We start from the raw sequence: 6,389 nt of genomic DNA on the forward strand, positions 1-6,389 counted from the left end.
ATTATGCTTATTGAAGTAAACCAGCCACAAAAGTACAAAATCATATATTTTGACATGGGGCAACTTCCATGCAAAGTACAAAATAAGTAGATATGTAGGTAAACAACATATACAAATATTTTCATAGATGAACCATATAATGAAGACTGTTACCAGAAAGCGAAGGTCTGTTGCAGTCGGCATGTCTACTACAAAATAAAAGGACTCCCAGTAAAACTTAAATATGCCTTGGAAGTATGATACTAGATGCTCTACCTTTACCTACACCACAAAGCTATGAAATACTTAAACTGATGTGGAAGGCAAGAAAGATCACACCGGACACAAGTATAGAATGTTTAGGAGTCTTTGTCAAGCTTGGCAACAACAGCTCCTGCTATGCTGCAGGAAACCACTGCACTGCAAGGCAGAAGCCAGGGATTTTTAAGCTCTCATTAACACGCAGCAGACAGGGGTTTCAAATCAACTCAGGTGTTACAAATTCAACTTGCATCTTAAGCCAATCAGGTTCAGAAGCAGCTAGCTGTGTTTAGCCACGTTTGAAACCTAGTAAGTACTGCCTTGGGGTGTTGTTAGCCAGCTAAACCCTACTACATTCTGCACTGGTGTTCTAACACTTGAGTCAAATCATTGACTTATAATTGTAATTGAAAGCCAGTACAATGCTGGTTGCAGGTGTGAGGGATGAATGTTATTTGCTACAGAAGACATACAACTTTATAAAAAATAGGTGTACTATAGTTTGTCACACAATTATTTATATTAAATACACATAATTGCAAATTTGCAAACTTTCAGAGACAAAATGCCAGTTTAAGGCAAGGGTAAGGTTTTTGAGTTGCAATGCTGGACATCACGCAAAGCCAGATCACTTTCTCAAGTTTGCTCTCCAGGTTTACTCACTACAGTCAAACTTAGACCTCATAAGACAGATTTGAGGGCCCCGCACCATAGTCTAGTCACCTTGCATGCATAGAATCCCATACGTGTGCTGTTTAGAGTCCTGCTTGCTCCACTTCCCATCCAGCTCCCTGCTTGTGGCCTCAGAAAGCCGTGAGGATGCCTTAAAGCCTTGGGACCCTGCAACTATGTAGGAGACTTGGAAGAAGCTCCTGGCTCCTGGAATTAGATCGGCTCAGCTCTGGCTATTGCAGCCATGGGACAGATCTTTCTTTGTCTCATCTTCTCTCTGTATATCTGCCTTTCCAATAAAAATAAATCAAAGTTTTGAGTTGTTTGCTACCAGTATAATTACTTGACTGTACTTCCCTATTTCCTGCATTTTAGGGTTCATTTGATGCCTATTTTTTCCATTCAGAAGTGTTACAGATTCAGTACTAAAAAGTGACATACCTAATCCTCTGAAATTTTAGGGCTTACTAAGAACTGACAAAATACTGTAACTCTAAGGACCTCTGAAGCCAGGCATTCTGTAACGTCTCCAACTCCATCCTGCTAAAGCTATCTCCAAGTGCAGACAATGGAAATCAATAGCTCAAACTCATTAATTGGCAAGAGTTCACATAGCAACTTGAAAGCACCTGCAGGATTTTACACAAGTTTTGTTCTTAGCAACTATGATTGGTAGTAACACAAAGGACCACTAAACTTTTCCAACTTTTTAAAGCACATTTGTTTCACAAAGTAATATAGCATAATTTAACATCTTGGGAATACTTCGCATAGATCCCAAACAACCAAATTAGTTATCTTACTAGCTTTTCAGAAGTAGACTTCAACTAATTCAGATATTCACTCTCAAATCTTCTGTAACCATTTTACAAGCAATCCCAAAATGTTTCCATCTATCAATTTCCTTGAAACTGGAGCTGGCTAGGAAATGGACAGAGGTAATAGTTTTTAAATAATCCTTAACAAAGTATTTGAACAATTTGTGGAAAGTAACAGAGCCAAATAGTCTTTTCATAGAATAAAGAGGCTAGCAGTACTCGCTTTCATAATTAGAAACATTTGTCTCATTAATCTTTGCCTAACTTATACATTTAACAATTCCTGAGTTTAGAGTTTTCCTAAAGCAACTCTAGCCGGAAAAGAGTGACTTCAAGGAGCGCAATGCTACTGTAAAATGACAGCTTTTAACTGTACCAAGATGACACAAGAAAAAACACATCAGACAAGCACATCTACATTTCTTGAAGTCATATTCTGTTACAGAAAACTAAACTAAATTTGCAAAATACACCCTGGGGAACTGTTAGGACAGAGCTCTGATTACCAGTTATGGTGGCACCGGACCTGTTGAACCAGTTTTTACAATACAGGCCACTGCAGCCAGTGGAAAGATCTTTCAGACATCATGACAAGTGGCCACCACACTCTTACAATCCCATGGTCAGAACTCAGAACAAAATTCAGACCAAGACTCACTTAGAAATATGAATTTCAAACACCAGCAGCCACCACCAGCCAAACTTGACGGGAACCCTGGAAAACCTGGGGACTCAAACCTGACAGGAACCCAGAAACCTGGGAGCCCAAACCTGAGGGGCTCCATGACGACGTCTTGTATGGACCCTGACTCAAGAAGCTGTGCTGCGTCCAGCCTTCTTGGAGTCCCAGATAAGCACTCAAACAGAAATGAACGGTGTGATATAAACTCACCTATGACCAGTCTGCAGAGCACTCCTCCTCTGAAGTCAACGCGAACCCTCTGAGCTGGAAGGCTGGGATAAAGCTGCTTGGGCCACGAAGTCTTCACAGTGGTCCCCCAAGACTACCAAGCTGGGTTCTGGGGCAAAAAGAGGCCATTGCCCTCTGACCAGGGACCTCAATCTTGCTGGAGCCTCCAAAATGTTGTGGAGAGCAAGAGAGATCACACTGGACACAAGTATAGAATGTTTAGGAGTCTTTGTTTGCCAAGCTTGGCAACAACAGCTCCTGCTATGCTGCAGGAAACCACTGCACTGCAAGGCTGAAGCCAGGGATTTTTAAGCTCTCATTAACACGCAGCAGACAGGGGTTTCAAATCAACTCAGGTGTTACAAATTCAACTTGCATCTTAAGCCAATCAGGTTCAGAAGCAGCTAGCTGTGTTTAGCCACATTTGAAATCTAGTAAGTACTGCCTTGGGGTTTAGCCAGCTAAACCCTACTATAAAAGAGCAGAAAGTTGAATTTGTAACTGTTACTGAAGGACTATACTACTCTGATAATACGGGGGAATTGTAGGAGGGGAAAATGGACAGGGAGAAGTCTTTATACCTACAGAATTATATCATGGAAAATCACAACAAAAATAAATAATTTATTTTTATTTAAAAAGCAGGTTTACAAAGATAAGGAGAAATACAGTGAAAGAGAGAGAGATCTTCCGTACACTGAACATCTGCAGTTTCTGCAGCTGAGCTGATCTGATGTCAGGAACCATGAGCTTCTTCTGGGCCTCCCACTTGGGTAGGTGCAGGGACCCAGGGACTTGAGCCATCTTCCACTGCTTTCTCAGTCCATACACAGGGAGCTGGATTTGCAATGGAGCAGCTGGTAGTAGAATTGGCGCCCATATGGGATGCCAGCACTGCCCAGTGAAGGATTGGCATATTGAGCCACTGCACTGGGCCCTTAACATAGATTCTACTTGCAAAGCTTACAATTGTGATACTACTAGGAGAAAACAAAAAGGAAATATTTTAGAAACATTTAACTGTGAAAAGGTTTTTAGGATATGATGTCAAAAGCATAGTCAACAAAAGTGGATAAATGGGACTACATCAAAATAAAGATTTTGTATACTAAAAGTAGCAATTGACAGAGCAAGCAGGTAACTTATACAATGGGAGAAAATGTTTGCGAACTGTATATCTGACAAGGGGTTAATATCCACACTATATAAGGAACTCAAATAACCCAATAGTAAAAATGAAAATAATCTAATGAAAAATGGCCTAAAGAGCTGAATAGTAATTTCTGAAAAAAATTGCAACAGATATAATATAATTTTAAAATGTTTAGCACCACTGATAATCAGAGGAATGCAAATTAAAATCAAAATGAGAAATCGCTTTACCCCCAGCTAGTCATCAAAAAGAGAAACACAAATGGTTATGAGGATACAAAGAAAACTCTCACACACTGTTAGTGAGAATGAAAATTGGTACAGATATTATAAAAATATGACAATTGCTCATAAAACTGAAACTGGAACTACTGTATCATCCAAAAATCCTACTATGTTACAGTTACATGCAAGGAATAAATTCCATAGCTCAGAAGAGTCAATACAATCAACACGGTATTACTAAGGGTATATCTCAAAACACCAGAGAGGATTTTGAATTTACCATAAAGAAAAAATTAAACTTAGAAAAAAATCTAAGTTGATGTATACTGGTTTCCCTGAATTGGTTATTAAGCAATGTATATCTGAATAGAAGCATCACATTGTGCATTAAATCATAAAACTGTAAGTACCATCAATCAAGAAAGTAGAATAAATTAATACACTTCTAGACTAGAGACGATACTATACTAATGTTCACAGTAAGACGACCGCGTGGGATCAGCACCCAAGGGTTAGAAGCAGAATTGGCTGCCCTCATTATCATCACATGTTTTTGTGCTCTGCAGGCTTTTTTTATTCCCACCAAACTTGTACATTCTTGCTGGAAGACACTTGTTTAAATGGTAAGGTACAGCTAGACAACAGTTTCTCCTCCATTGCCTAGTACCTTGTGGGACAGACAAGTCACTGATCATACAACTTGTATGGTGCACAAAGTTGGTGGTTGTGATTTCCTCTATTGACAAAGTCTAACAAATCTGTTGTATAAGGAGAACAATATTAGTACTCCTACTATTTTTAGAGATTTTATTACAGCCTATCGTCTAATTTTCTCCAGCTAGGTGATGTTTTCAGTTGTTTATTGGGCATGTGCTTTTTATGCATCCTACTTTCAGGACAGACATATTAAGCCTCTTCCCTGGAATAGAAGAAAAGATAGTCTTTAATACTCGCACTCCATCCCGGACTGCCACTGCAGAACAACATGGTCTCAAGAAACATTTTGAATGATACAGAAAGAGGTTCATGGTTGTGCTAAATGATTGCAGACTGTACTCCCTCTACACTTACCAAACTTGGTTTAGCAAGTTCCTCTCCAAGTGTTTTATGATATTATCTGTGAATGTTTACATGCATTTCACTCTTCTGAAGCCATACTCGTTGCATCATCTGCATCATATTGCAAGGGGGCTCAGGGCTATGGGAAATCGATTGAGGCACCTGGAACAAACACAGCTACTTCACCTTTATCTAGTTTCAAGGCACAGCATACTAGAAACTTGACCATTGAGATGGAGGATTCCAGGCAGTATTGAATCATCAACATTTTGTCCTTACTTATTGACTAAGCATGCTAATTCTTCCATCCTTTCACAAACCTTTAGATAAATGAAGGGCAAGCAGAAAATGAATATGGTATCACACATTTATCCCTTTATTATCTGAGGTTTCTACAGAGGTGTATCCATATTGGATATGGAATCTTTGTGTCATTTACATTGGATGTCACTGGGTACTAATATATTAACAATGTAAACAGAATGAAGCATAAATTATGTGAGGGTATCAAACAGGTTTTACTCTTATAATGGACACAAAAGAACTTTAGGATTAATGGCAGAGAGATCAGCATCATTCTGGATCAAGAGAATAAAAACATCCTAGTGCTAAACCTTAACAATAGATTTATAGCTACAAATAAAAAGAGCTGGGAACATTATGTGTCTTCCCCCAGGGCAAGTCATAATATAGAAATTACTTCATGATGGCCAGGAGAACTTTGAAGTCTCAGATTTTTACAATTCAGGAAAGAATATACAATAATGTAAGGTCTGAACCTAATGTTCTTCTGCCATCCCAAGCTACCTTGAACAGAATATCCTGACCAAAGTCCATACAGGAACTCAGTGCCATGAGACAGAATTCAGATAGCTTCCCTGCCTTCTGTGGTACTCATTCTAATAATCCTTTAGGATTAGTACTCGTGTGTAACTTGTATAATAACAATTTTAAATTAAGGTTCTAAATACAGAGAATATGTGGATTCTGGGAGAGCAGGGATGAAGGCTGGAACCCAGACTGAGAAATATGATGTAAAAATACACATGATTTCTTTAAGGAAGCAGTGAAATGATGAGTACTCACAAATGGGAATTTTAGTGTCATTACTTTTCATGTTTTTTTTAAAAATTAGAAGAACTATTTAAATATGTCCTGTTATTTACATGAGTGACAAAATAATCAACTTCAAAATAGTATAAGGGAAAAGGAAAAATTTACTGGATGGTTTATAAATGATATTCTGGAAAAGGTTTATGTGAAAAATAAGGATAAAACTAGATATTAGGAAGGATAGCCTCTCACAGCTTCCA

This window comes from Ochotona curzoniae, unplaced genomic scaffold (assembly GCF_017591425.1).
Source record: "Ochotona curzoniae isolate NIBS_2020 unplaced genomic scaffold, NIBS_Ocur_1.0 contig_1014, whole genome shotgun sequence".
In the NCBI taxonomy this organism is placed as follows: domain Eukaryota; kingdom Metazoa; phylum Chordata; class Mammalia; order Lagomorpha; family Ochotonidae; genus Ochotona; species Ochotona curzoniae.